This window comes from Amblyomma maculatum, chromosome 1 (assembly GCF_055883805.1).
Source record: "Amblyomma maculatum isolate TAMU_Amacu chromosome 1, ASM5588380v1, whole genome shotgun sequence".
Classification (NCBI taxonomy): Eukaryota; Metazoa; Arthropoda; class Arachnida; order Ixodida; family Ixodidae; genus Amblyomma; species Amblyomma maculatum.
In genome coordinates, this window is record NC_139344.1 from 168,027,056 (window position 1) to 168,041,381 (window position 14,326).

Consider the following 14,326-nt stretch of genomic DNA (forward strand, 5'->3'; position numbering starts at 1 on the left):
GGCGCGCGCGTCGCTTCGGAGTTCTCTATTCGGAGTGAGTGCCACGGGGGAAAGGAGAAATGAACAGGATTTAACCGGCCGCAATGGGGGTTTTGTGATGTCATAACCAGTTTCGTCAGAGCTTTCATAGAAGCCCACTTGGTGCGGAGATTTGTGAAATATTCATTAAAATACTTCCTTTCTGCTCCTTTCTGTTCATAAAGTGGATTGTTTCGGTCACTTCTAATGCGATAGCTACCATCTGCGCTGGAAATCTCGGCGGCAATTTTTTTATTCAGTATACCTTTAAAAGCAGAAAATGACACAATGTTAGTAATGTGGAAACAAAAATTCAATAAATAGAATGATGGAATAGTTAACCAATCTAAAACAATAGTTAAGATATAGGGAGAAAAATGAGCATGATAGCAACTGCTATGACCCCGTTTCAAGGGGGACACTCTTATATTTTATCCATTCCATCCAGTTCGATGCGCCTTGTAGCCGTAATGGGTGCTCTTGGGTGGATGCTAATGGCCTTTACTCCCTTAATAAAATTGCGAATTACTTTTGGTGAAAAATAACCTAAAAAAAAATCAAAATTTTGAAACTTGTCTTTTAATTAACCGACTTAATGGTATCCGATTTTAGCAAAAAAAAAAAGGAAAAAAAAAACTGACGAAGTGCTCTACGTATGTATAGACATCCATACATTTATGCAGAATGCTTGAATGGCGCTCTATACAAATCGCTGCTGCTTGGAGTGCCTGAATTAGCTTTTAAAGACATGGAGATCTAAACATGATCCGTGGGAATATGCATGAACGATAAAGCGAGATGCCGAGCCACTCTTGATTTACAAAAGTGTTCGCCCCTGCGTGTTTTAGAACTCTAAACAAATTTGTGACGTTTGCACGTCTGTCCTGTGTCAAACAAATCACCGCTGGGTCAGTATTCAGACCTTAAACAATCCCGAACCATTCACCGAGACATCGGTTCACTGTGGGCTATAAAATAGCACATCTCGTGGGTGCCTTGAACCTTCTATAATGGTGATAGATATCCTGGGCCAAAAAAGACATCTGCAAAGCAGGGTTTGATATTTGTCAAAAAGGCATCTTCCAATACGTCTGAAAGTCGTCTTGGGAACGATTTTTAAGACAAAGGCCTTAAATCTGACTCAAGGTCACGTCGTGAGGTACAGAAAAACGGAGCATCAAGTATCCGCCCTCATTCGGTTTATGACGCATACGCTTCGGACAAGCGTCGTTTCGGCCTACTAGTGCAGGAGTCAGCGACACTGCTTAAACCAGGCTAGGTTACACGTTAAAGGGGTCGTGAAACGTTTTCCGGAAATTTTGCACGGCTTAGTTAAATGGAATCCTTGTCCTGCATCATATAATATACCTCGATTCGTTTCATCGCCCGCGTTGATTTAATAGCGACAAAAACAGAATTTGGGTTTCCTAGCGCGCGTCCTCCTCAACTCAACAGAGTACGTCATAGCGCTAATCCAATGAGAAGCTCCCGTTGCCGGAGCCTGCTGAGCCAAAGTTGACCAAGCTCGGTGTATTTTAGAGGTTCTAATTGTGCCCTACTCTACGCTCACACAGGGTTTTTTAATATATGGCCGACGCCTAGGTTCCTTCCTGGGTTCCAGCGTCGCTGTGCTGCTATAGTGAACTAGAATATAGTCGCTACTGTTAAAACATGGTTACATCGTGGGCTTTGAGCCTTACGCCGACGCAACTTTTCGGGTGCCAGGTCGGCGAAGATGGACCCTGCGAGCGACCGGTACAGTAACACTTGTGTCGAGAGGCCGCGGTAACCGCGGCACAACTCCGGCTTGCAGAAGCCCCGACCGTCAGCCTCCCGATCCCAGCCGTTTCGGAACTACGCATTGGTATGTATGTCCGAGTCTTGCAGCCTAGCCTACGTTTGACCGCTGCGAGAGTGCGCAATCGCTAACCGAAGCTTTCGAACAGGTGCAGCTGCGGGCGGTGCGTGCCGATGCCGACTGCTCTTGAGAGCATCTGGCGAGATCCCGGCGGCGACTACGTAGTTGAAGCAGCCGTCTGGGTGTTACAGATCATCCGCATTTACTCCAAATGCTTCTTGATCATGGACTGCTAGTCGAGAACACAAGGTAAGAACCTTGAGCGAAAGGCGACATAACTTGAACAAGCGGCACCTGTTTTTCATTTTCTCGAGCAAGAAATGCTGTAATGAAATCTATTGCGGAAGGCAGTGTTAATAAAATAAAGCTTCCCCTTTAACGTTACTTACCTGCGATCATCTACACTGTCTACAGTGTTGATATTGCGCCACGTTAGCGCGAACACATCGCTGGTTTTCATATTTTTCTTGTTTTCGTAGAAGCGCATGAGCATGACGTTTCACCATGCAAATTACTGGTTTGCTTAATTCCATGCACGAGTAAATGAGAAAACACGCATCATCTGATAGTGTGAACTTGCTAAATGGAAAGGGCATGCACATTGATGTGAAGTAACAAGGGGGGGGGGGGGGGGGGGGCGGACGCTGTCCGGACAAATTTGCTTGTTTTATTAGCCAGTTATGACCTTCAGCAAGTGCAGCACTTCAAAACATAAATACATAAGGAATGCCACAAGAAATGCAGTAAATAAGTACAAAAGCAATCTCATTTCGTAGGACTCTGTGCTAAGTGAAATTGCATGCAGTGAAGTAGCCTGTCTCCTGCGGAAGCCGTGGGAAAATGCACTAAAAAACGACACAGAAAAGAAAAACACACAGAGCAGGACTGGCTTCTGCAGACGATCACTAACTAGCCCGACAACTCTTGTTATAGCCTGTCCCCACTTGCTGCCAGAACAATCACCATACCAGCACTCAAAGTTTTATTTGCTAGTTTTTTTTTTACCCACTTGCATTAGGTGAGTGTTGTATAGTGTGCAAATATAATTAAAAAAATTGACTTCACTGATACCATCATCAACACCTACACACAGTAAACCTCTCCAAAATGCTTTGACACTGACATTTTACATGTGCTGAAATGTAACAACCCAAAAAAAAAAAAAAAAAGAAAGACGTTCTCCCAAAGGCCAGTACACCGAAACTTCCACAGTTTGAGTAAGTGTTGGAAATTTTACAGTTAGCAAATTAAGTTATAGAGTAGTTTTGCGGCACTTGCAGAAAGTTTGGCATGTGCCGTGTTGTGGGAAAACAACGGAGAGCTGTTGACAGAAGTGCACTTGTAGTTTATGGCTCCTTCGAATAGAATGACTCCATGCACAGAGCTGCTTAATGCATAAGTCGCATCAGTCAAAAGCTGCATTGCCTTCAGGCATTATTTTGCTGCAGTAGCAAATTGTGATTGCACTGGAGTTCTAATATTGGATGGGTCTCATTCTCTCTCAATCACCTGCAGCAGAATTCAAAGTTTGCCATACTTCCAGGGAGAATAAATTGACAGTGAAAGTTACACTGTACAGCTTCTGTTAGATGGGAATTAGTTGTACAGATGCATGAATAACTTTCAAATTTGTAAAAGACCTAAATCATATTTTCATTTTGCTATGCTGAAAACTGAATATTGCTTTTTCTCTTGTCAACAGGAGGCACCACTACATCTGCTACAGCCAGCTTGCGCACTGGCTTTGGGGATGCCTCGGCAGACATCACAGTAAAGTCCTCCCTATTTGTAATGCAAGCCAAATAAGGGAAAGGTTTCCATCTGACAGTTACACTGGTTTCCAGTTTGTGCAAGGTTTGTAGAGTCATCACCTTATTCATTCTGAAACAAGCCGGAAAATATGAGAAGAGAGAATTGCAGGACAGCTGGACTAATAACTGGAATTTTATTAAAGGATAGAGGCAAAAGGAGACTTGCACAGAGATGCACATGTAAAAAAGGCCCCAAAAGACTGTTGACCGATTTCTTAGCCACACACACGTCCTTAGCCTTTGCAGTATAGTGTGCCTTTGGACTTGGATCTGTGGCTTCCCTTTTGTAACGAGTGGTTCTTGACCATAAGGAATTTGCTTTTTTTTAGATTTTGATTTTTTAGACCCTTTCTGCTTTCCACGCTTTCACTGCTTTGGGGGTTTTTCGTGCACGTGCATTTCTGTGCGAATCTTCTTTTGCCTCTTTCCTTCAGTAACATTTCAGTTGTTAGTCAAACTTTGTCTTGTGCTCCTCTCACGTGTTTCGTCTTCTGGCTGGTTTTAAGATGAATCAGTACCAACTCATCCAGTTGTTAGTCTTGTTGATATCACTAGCCTGACTGCACCCACAGCTGGGCAAATGCTTCTCCCATATCCATCCGAATAACCCGATCCTGTGCCAGGTGCATGATTCTCGCAAACTTCCTAATTTCATCTGCTTGCCCGAGTTTCTGCCGCCCCCTGCTAAACTTGCCTTCCCTTGGAATCTAAAAGACATATATAGGCTCACTTAGAATGAATTTTGTGTACTCACTCCCTTCCTTTACCTTTAATGCGTAGAATTTTTCTTCTTTTGGAACTGACCGCAGATACATCAGCTGCATCCATATGATCCCCGCAGACTTCCTAATCTCATCTGTCTGCCCGAATTTCTGCCGCCCCCTGCTACGCTTGCCTTCCCCTGGAATCTACAAGACATATATAGGCTCACTTAGAATGAATTTTGTGTGCTCACTCCCCACCTATCCTTTGATGGGTGGAATTTTTTTTAGCACTGACCGCAAATGCATCATAATTGTGCAGTTGTGTATATACTACCTGCTTGTATAGATGTCTCTCCCATATCTATCCAAATAACCCGATCCTCTGTCAGCTGCATCCATCTGATCCCCGCAAACTTTTTATCTGCCTGCCTGAGTTTCTGCTGCCCTCTGCTATACTTGCCTTCCCTTGGAATCTACAAGACATATATAGGCTCACTTAGAATGAATTTTGTGTACTCAATCTCTAACTATACCTTTGTCGGATGCATTTCTTTTTTATTTAGCACTGACCTCAACACATCATGATTGTGAAGCTGTATATACACATTTGTATATTTAGGAGAGAGGAAGACAGCAAAGAAGCGTGAATAAAAGATGTCTTGCTCTAGGTCAACTTCCTTCTAGCCTAAAAATTTTGTATGCACTGATGAACCTGCGGCTAACCAATAAATTATTTTGAAAGCAACATGTCTCTAACACTCATTTGGTAACATTAGATAATGCCCAAATGTACTACAAAGTGGTGGTCCTTGTGGCGCTGACAAACCTAGATTTTCTAGTTGCCGCGTTCACCTTTACACGGCCTCGAAAAATAGTGGCTCATGGGGAATAGAAAAATCAAACCGTTTTCTGCAAAAGCTGCTTTGAAAGGTGGCCACTATTTTCAGCATTTTGCAGTCTCATTCAGAAGCAAGCCAGCATAATCTGCAATCTGTAGACATGCATACAATAATATGTGCCTTATACTTTGAAATGTACCAGACTTTAACCAGTCATAAAACGGCGTGCTGAAAAGGTATGTATAGTAAAGCCTCCTTCGTTGATGATACCCGTAGTTTGCATGAAAACATCTGCATTAGAACCTGCATGACGTTGAGTTAATTGGCCTGCTGGTTGAATATGCCACCAAAATGCTGGTAATACAATGAACTTTGTCGGTGCTGGGGTCAAGTCTAGAAATATAAAGTTGGGATGATTTAATTGTGAAACCTTGCTGCTGAATTCACTGCAGGCTAGAATGTAACAGGATTAAAGGGCAGCTGTAGACGTAAGGGCAGTCCACATTGTCACGGCATCTTATGCGTCCTAGTACACATATCTACATACCGTGCATGTTTTGCTAGTAAACAATGTATCCACAGATTTGCGAAGCTCCAAGAATGCTACACTGATGCTGTCTGAGTAGCTGCTTGTGTCGCTGAATATTGTGAAAGCCTTTTGATGGAACGAAAACTGCTTGGTGAATACTTATGCAGAGTGAGGTTGGTCAGGAGCGCAGGTGATATGTACACCCTCGCAATTTAACCATACAAGCACAGACTGTATGATACTCATACAAATTGAAAAATATAAGGGAAGGAATTGAACTGAAGACTTCGCGGTTCGACAGTCCAAACTTCTACTACATGTGCTTTGGGCTGTGTGTGCTAGCCCGCCTGCAATCTGATTGCCCGAGCCAGGAAAATGGTACACACCCATATGAGCACCACTCCCAGTACTCTTTAACATGTACATAGAAGTGCAGGTGCTTGGGATAAACCTTGGCTGCCGCAATGCACCTCAAACAATGTCATGTTAGCCAGAATAGCAGGTTGGGCTTGTTGGTTTTCCATCCTGAGGTAACAGCGCAAAATGTGGACGGGAGCACAAGACGAGAAGACGATGAGACATTGTGTCGTCTTCTCGTCTTGTGCTCCCATCCACGTTTTGTGCTGTTACTTCAGAATGTCATGTGCCTGCCCAATATCTACATAATTGTCACATGAACCACTTTGTGTGTATTTACGACTACTTGCACAACACCATTGCCACGCACTGATGATGAGCAGCTGAACAGCAGTTTTTCACGTACACTCCGCTGCCATTAATTACAAATGCTATCACGCTACGACTTCCCATACCACCCCACCCAACCTCTGTGTGTAATGACTCAACCTTTGGTGCGTTTGCATGTTCTCGGGATACTGGAGAAATCCAAGATATCAATTAGTAGATTCAAGCAACTTAATCTGACATACATCTGGTGAGAATATTACAACTCTATCCATGTATACGCAGATCTGTATCACCGCAAGCGTCGCCTACAATTGTGGTGATGCCGCTCAGAACATGACTCATCTTTTTTTTAAGGGCATAATTCTCCACAAACCGCTGCTGAGCTTGTGGCCCCTTGGTAAGAGGCTTTCCACATCTGTGGGAAACCACTTTAGAAGTGGTGTGAATTCACAGTTTCAAAGCCTGCATTACAAATTTTTGGAAGTTTTCAACACCACACCCTTACCAGCCTTTGGCACTACACATCACCGAGTTCCTTATATCTACTTGTCCTCAAGGCCACAAGGTAGTGCTTTAGTGGATCCATACCCACTTGCCAATTATATGCCATTATGCATGCTTTCTCCATAGACCATCTAAATGTGGTTTCACACACAAATATTTATACTTAATTGGACAGGCGGACTGCCCAGAATGTTCCACATGTGACATTACGGAGACCCTAGAGCGTGTACTAGTGGTGTGTCCCAGTATATGCGTGCAAAACAATAGCTCGAGTTACTTCTTTGAAGTGTTTTGGCAACAGGCCTCTCTCAGAGGACTTATTGGCCGGTTGGCCAGAAATGGAAAGCTCTACAGGCAGTGCAGGCTTTCTGCTGCTTCTTGCATGACACAGGACTTGACTCGTGACTGTGGTGCAAGTTACTATTCCTGTATATATTTTAATCAAGTCATGACCCTCTTTGTTCTTCTCTTTCTGTAGCAGGTCAGATATTAAACTTTTAAGCCAATCTATCCGCCTTTCCAATCAATAACACTTGCGTGAATGCATTTCTCCTGGATGGTTGATCTGGTAATCACACCATCGTAATGCAAGGACATGGGGCGTATGAGCTTTTGAGGTGAACAATTTTTACCCTAGAAATGTCTTTTAAATGATGTGAAGGATTCTGAGCTCTGCTCAACATGATCCTCCTCTTTGGAGTCTTCATCAGGTTCTATGGGACTAGATGAGTGCTGTGGAAAGAACGTGATCGAAGTGGAACCAAGGGGCCTGTTCTGGGTGGTACGATATGCTGGTAGGGGCACCTGTTGTGCTGGCCTCACGGTATCGCTCAAAATAAAAAAAAAATCCAAAATGCGCATATTACTGCTATGAGGGCAATCTGGCAGGAAACAATCAAATAGAACTGGTGGCTTCTGCGAGTCGAGTAGTTCTCAAATAAGCATATCTGTAAGGCTACAAGTCGCAACTACGTTTACTGCCTTTATCACGCGACCTACACTTTTTTTTGCCAATGCACTGGGCCAGCGGTTTTGCGTCGGTACGACGCATCGTTTGAGGTGAGCTTTCTTGGTTTCCGGTCCATGCCGAGGCCGAGGTTCATTTAGGACTTCCAGTAGAAAGTAGTACGAACACATGAACCCAATCGGTGTGCCAAAACTTGTGAAAGCGAACGTTACTTCCACTCGGAGAAGCCGTGCTGCAATCGATCGCGACGTACACGGTTGGCATAGCGAGCACTCAAACACGCACAACACGCCTAAACCCAGAACCTAACGGTGACAGGAAAAATAGGCGAAGTCTGAGCACTGTAGACGTTGTAGGAAGTATGCTTCCTCTTTTTTTTTTTTTTTTTTTTTTTTTGAGAAAGGTTACGAGAGAGGCGTCGGGAAGGTGGGGGAGCAAAGCTGCGACAACGCGTAGGGTGAAAGGGCCACCCAAGTACATTGTAGCAGCCTTTTTTTTTTTTTTTTCGGTTTCCGGCTTTCCGTGTAGTGCCATAGTTCAGGTCATCCGGCCGAAATAAAGGAAGCGAAGCTCGACACGCTATTCTCAGTAGCCTTGTATACATGAGCCCGACGCAAGCGGGTCGGGTAGGGGGGAGCCGGTTGTCGAGCTTAGCCATCCCGACCCGTCCGGGTTTACATGAGCTCGATTCTGTCGGGCAAAGATCGCTGCTACACCGTGCGTCGAGCAAATGAACCAGGCGCAGGCGGGAGAGGAGGAAGAGGAGGAATGCTCAGACGAACAACTCACGGTCCCGTCCCCGACCTGCAAGGAGGCAAGAGAGGAGGCGCCTGCCCGACGCGTCAGCGTATACATACCCCTCGCCCATCGGGTAGGGTCGAGCCAACCCACCCCCTGCAGTCGGGCTGGCGGGACACGACCCGACGGTCCTTTAGCTCGACCCCCTAGCGTATACATGAGCCCGATAGCCGGTTTTTAGCCCGACAGGCCTCCCCGACCCGACTTTGTCGGTCTCATGTAAACCCCCTGAATGATGCAGCGCGGAGGCGAGCAACTAATGAGTACGCGCCGCGGCGCCCGCTCCTGAAACACTCCACCCACCACTCGGATTGAACACACTTGTCGATTTCTTTGACCTGGAACCGTATTTAGATCGTATCTTTAATGACGCCGAGAATAATAATAATTAAAAAAATTACAGCAGCGGCCGCACAACCAAGTTGTACCGGTGGTATGAGACTGCTCAAGACGTTGTGCTCCATCACGAATGTTCACAAAAAGAAAAAGAAAATAACAACAACAAATTAGATTGGAACCATTGTCATTTGGAGTACCCGGCGGAGCGAGGTATAGCCGTCGTTACCGAAAATCTGAACTTGAGCGTCACCTCTCGCTCTGTTCCAGAGCGCAGCGAGAAGCAGACACCACCCGTAAAGTGAGCTTTACCACCCGTCCTGCTCCGCCGCCGCCGCCGACCGCGCGTCACGTGACAGTATTGTTGAAGAAATGCGTTTGCGTGAGCGAATAATTGATATAATGTATTTTTATTTGCTAACTTTAACAGCAACCTACTATTGTATGGGAAATAATGATTATATCTGCGTTTCCAAAAGGCTAAACATGACGTAGGCGGGTACTTCTAATTCCGGCCTACAGGGTCGCATGGTCGCTTCAGGAACGCAAAAATGCTTTGATTTCAGAATGGTATTATTAAATGCAGAAGCAATATTTCGACGAGATATTTTGGAATAGGCATACCTAATGTTTACTGAAGCAAGGAAAGTTGCAACTGGGCTGCTACATTTTCGTTTCACGACCCCTTTAAGCTAGTCTTCGGCTTTAATACCACTGCCTGTTTAAAAGTTTCTGGCTGCCACACACGAACATGGTTACTTCACCATCGTCAAATTTGGGCAACGGAGTCCACAGAACCCCACAAACTGAGATTGCCGTTCTTTCCACACACACTTTTTTCTCAGTTTCACTTTTTTTTCTTAAGCATGTTGCGTTGTATTACAGTTTGAACCATTTAATGAGATATCACATATTATAGAGAAGCTGTAGACATGTGATGTTGCTCGCCAATGTCACGAAAGAACATCTAAAAAGTATTGCAAAAATGGTGTTTGGGGAAAAAATAATGAAATAAACAACGCAAGAACTTTGCACTGAAAATGTTTTTGCTGTGCGATAAAAACCGTAATGCATCTTTACTATATGTAAAAAATTTTCAAGTGCAAAAGTAAAAGGTTTGATTTTTGGAATTCTTTTGCGACATTGCTTTTTTTTGCAGTTCTCTGAAATTCGAAGGGCTGTCATGTAAAAAGGAAATTATATTGGCGGTTTATACTAAGTGTGATTAGCTGGCTCAATTAAGCTGCTCAAGTTTTATCGACAAGATCGGAGGGTGTGGTGCGCAAATTTGGCATGGAATAACCGAACTTTGTTGACTGAGAGTTCTCCACGTAGACATTTCGGGGGCGGTTGGGATGGGATATGCAAGATGCGGAGTTTTTCTGGTAGACTAGGGTAAATCCAGGATTTTTACTCTTTGAATTTTCATGAGCTTGCCTGAACAACACTGTCAAGGTCTTTGATATCCAGTTGATGTGGTAGAACCACAAGAATTCTTGCTCAGTTGAAACAAACTTTAGATGGTATGTTTATTTTGCCGAGATGCCAGCTTTTGTACACTATATAGATACACATAACGTTTGTATAAATGTAGACTTTTTCTTTTAAATTTCTACAAGATGTTTCGTAAAACATCTCGCAGCTCAGTAATGTGGAATCATTCGCTAAAGCTAGCAAATAGCTACACATACATCAACATGTCTAGAAATCTCTGGCTAGCAGTCTGAAAGACTGTCTCATGGGCACGCGAGACGTCTTTAAGGCAGCTTTTTTATTTTGACGAGACGTCTTGCGCAGTAGACGAACTTGTGTTTGGTGGAAAAGGCCTTTAAAGACGTATAAAATGTTTTATATTTCTACATGTCTTGTAAAACGTCTTATAGCTTAAAAAGGTTGGAGCATAGCATAGCTAAGTTAGAAATTGAAGATGTCTAGAAATATCTTGTAAGCAGTTTCCACGATATATCTTCTATGTCTTGTCACGGCCCCTTCTAAAATCAGTAACTATCTCAGAGGCAAGTTCAGCAGACTTAAGAAGACTTGTCTATTAAGGCACGACACATTATAGCCGTCCAATGGGCGGGTTGGCATCCTGTGATATTGCGCCAGCAGCTTGCTAAGCTGCTAAAGGCATGAGTCTGCGTGTTTATAATCGCAAAGCTTTCGAAGAACATATCCCTTGAGTCCGGCTTATAAAACGAACAAAGCTATGCGCTACGAGAGCGGGCACTTATTAGAGCTCGCGCGCAGCGGCACAGGTGCAGGCTGTTGGCGCGCTCACGCAGGCAGCAGCAGCTCGGAGCGCCGCAGACGTCTACGAGATCCTTGTGCTGCAGGAACCTGTCTAGCAAGCTCGTGAGCTGCTTGACATATTTAATTTGGGCTTTCACCTCTATCACGTCAGTTAATTACTACGCCGACTGCAGAAGCTCTCATTTGTTTGCCTTATCTCTGGACGAGACCGGCACAAGACCGACACCGTGATTTAAGAAACACAATAGAAGCGCACAATACTTTTGTTGCTGAGACGTCTTCACCACAGCAGTAGAAATATACGAAAGTCAATGCGTACGGCCAAGCTGATAAGCTTATCAGCAAAGATAAGCGATTCCTTCATCGGCCCGCATATTTCATTAGGCACAGCCCGATTTCACATTGACTTCCGCAATTTCCTCTTTTATATACACTGACCAAAGTTCGATGTCCAAACAGGATTTTTTTAAGGGTCACACCATAGTGTGTAACTAAACCGAAGGTGGTACACCTAGTACCTTATCAGACCAACCCACCGAATAAACGCACTTAACATTTATTTTTTAAGCCACCACGACTGTCAACATCTGTGGACTGCCTTACAAATGCTGTGCTGGCGTTCCCAACCTTCAGAACGTCTTAACTTGACCAAACACACCCAAATAATTTGCGACATGAACTGGCTGTGCTCAGGGTACGAAGGCACTGCAAGTTGTGGTAGCCCTTGGAAGCAATGCGAAAGTATATAATGATTTCTGATGCATTAAATACTATCGGAGACAAGTCTTGAGTTTTTTTTTAGGAGGAACCCAGACCGATAGATGGCATTGTTATTAGCAGGTGTCTAAAGACCACCCTAATGAAAGTCGAAGTCAGATTCGCACGCTGTAGTCTTTGAGTGCTGTAGACTTTTATCTTCTGTAGGTCTTACCTCTTTTTGAAGAAAAAGCTCATTGCGCACTGATATAACGTTTCTCGATAGGTACTTCTGGCCTGCAATACTGTATATAGGTACTGCAGTTAGAGGGAAAGCTGGTCCACCACCACAGCCATCAATTTTAGCTTATACAGGATTTGATGTATCTTTGCAGCACGCTTGCTGTCATAACATGTTTTGTGTGAGGTTATCATGCAAGAACTGCCAAATATTTGCTCATTGTACTAGAAATGCATAGACGCAACACCCAGGAAATTGAGTGGGGTGAAATGGCGTCGTTCGTAGCATGTTTAGACGGATCAGATATATGGGGAACTTATATTTAAGGACACCCTCTCCACATTTATTCCCCTCGGGATGTCTTTTAACTCTCGACATAATTGCTTCTATTAGAATATTTCTTATCTACTGTGTCGAATATAGATTGCGCGAACGGCTGGGAACAAACTGGGCATATCCCTAATGGGCGATAGGAAAACAGATTAGTTTCTCTTCCTTCGCACGTCCAAAATATAGATGGCGTAGATGAAAAACGGGACTCCTGAATGCAGAAACACGAAAATGACCGAGGCGGCCCCAAAACGTCCGCAGAACAGAGAAGAAGCGAAAGAAAGGCGCATTTGAAGAATGGCTTCGCGTCCCCTGCCGATAAGCCTAATTGTCTCGAAAGCGGTCAACGATCGTTTCTCGAATAGGGAAAGAGAAGCAAAGAAAAACGGGAACGGTCCGTTGTAACGACGTTGTAATGATATCTCCCCCTCGCCCTTGCAGCGCTCCATCCTTCATGCCGACCCTTTGTTAGCGCCCTTGGCAACGCCAGTTTGAGTCGGCTATCATAGCTTGCCACCGCGACGTTAGATAAAAGACGCGGAAGCCTGGGGGACCACCCTTGGCTATGTAGCCGTAACGACCCGCGAGAGAAAAGAGTTGCGGCTGTTTTGCTTCAGCCGAAAGGAGAAAGTAAGCGTGACGCGCTCGTAAGCGCTACAGCAAGATTTGTTTTGCGGAGAGGCGGAAACTGGAAGCTGATTCTCTCCCTCTGTGAGCCGCTGATCAATTGCAAGTCGCGTTGCTGTCTGCTAATGTCTCCGCTGTCGTTAGTCAACGTCAGATGCTACATGAAAAATGACAAATAGTCCGAAATGGACGCTCAAACTGCAACCATAATTCGCGGCTAATCAACCAGAAAAAGCTCAGCGCTAGCCTCGAACCCCTACGATAAAAATTACGAACTACATCCTCAATTTCAACTTGCGTGAAAGAAACAAAAATTCTGAATTCATTGCGCTCCGCGGGTAATGAAAAACTGAACCCTGAGGCCATGGAGGAAGGAAACAACTTAGGAGAGGCCCTTGCCATTCTCAATGCATTGGAGAAAGTGTGGCGGAAGTGACGTCAAAATTTAGGGTTAGCCAAGTCGGGCCATTAGCAACGGCGACGCTGTTGCTATGAAAACTCGGGCCACTAGCAACAGCGTTGCTAAGGGCCCTAGGTACGTGAGCGTCGCAGAGAAAGGGTAAAGAAGGAGGAGAGACGTTGCAGCCTCCGGTCGCGGCGCGGCCGCGCCGGCTTCAAAAAAATGACGTCAGGGCCTCTCCTAAGCTTTCCTTCCTCCATGCCTGAGGCTGACGGCGTCGTCTCGTTTTCGTTTCAAAAAAACGGCGCCACCTGCTTCACCTCTACGCGTCGCCGGCAGATGGCGACAGGAGTACCATTTGCGGTTGCGTTTTTCGTGATCGGTGGAAGTGCTGCTGGTGGCAGGTCCAGAGCACAACCTATTATTGGCCCAGAGGCTCATCTGGTCGTCATGTGCGTAACGCTATGCTAGGATAATGACGCAAGGGCCAAGTTATCGCTACTTAAAAGGCACTGACACATCTGAGGAAGGCTCGGAAGAGCAAAGCTCGGGCGTGCTGGTGCGCGGCATCGTCCCGCGTTGGATCCCGGGGGACAGGAAACACGATCAAAGAGGTTCGACTGGGTGGGCATTTCAAGAAGATTGAGTGGTCTTGGGGGCTTACGCGTCCCTGTATGATGATGCTCCAGCAATTTCGAGAGTGGTGATTATGACCGCTGTATGGTTGG

General features: G+C 45.0%; 1 long non-coding RNA gene across 2 annotated transcripts; it reads left to right on the forward strand.

Moving 5' to 3' along the window:
- Positions 1 to 1,611: 1,611 nt before the first annotated feature.
- Positions 1,612 to 5,428, forward strand: LOC146204837 (uncharacterized). Of its 2 annotated transcripts, XR_014704058.1 has the most exons (4): positions 1,612 to 1,882; positions 1,965 to 2,125; positions 3,579 to 3,730; positions 4,955 to 5,428. It is a non-coding gene; the product is annotated as an uncharacterized LOC146204837 (long non-coding RNA). The 2 variants fall into 2 exon arrangements; XR_014704057.1 differs by lacking the exon at positions 4,955 to 5,428 and having other exon boundaries at positions 3,579 to 3,833.
- The last annotated feature ends 8,898 nt before the right edge of the window (positions 5,429 to 14,326 follow it).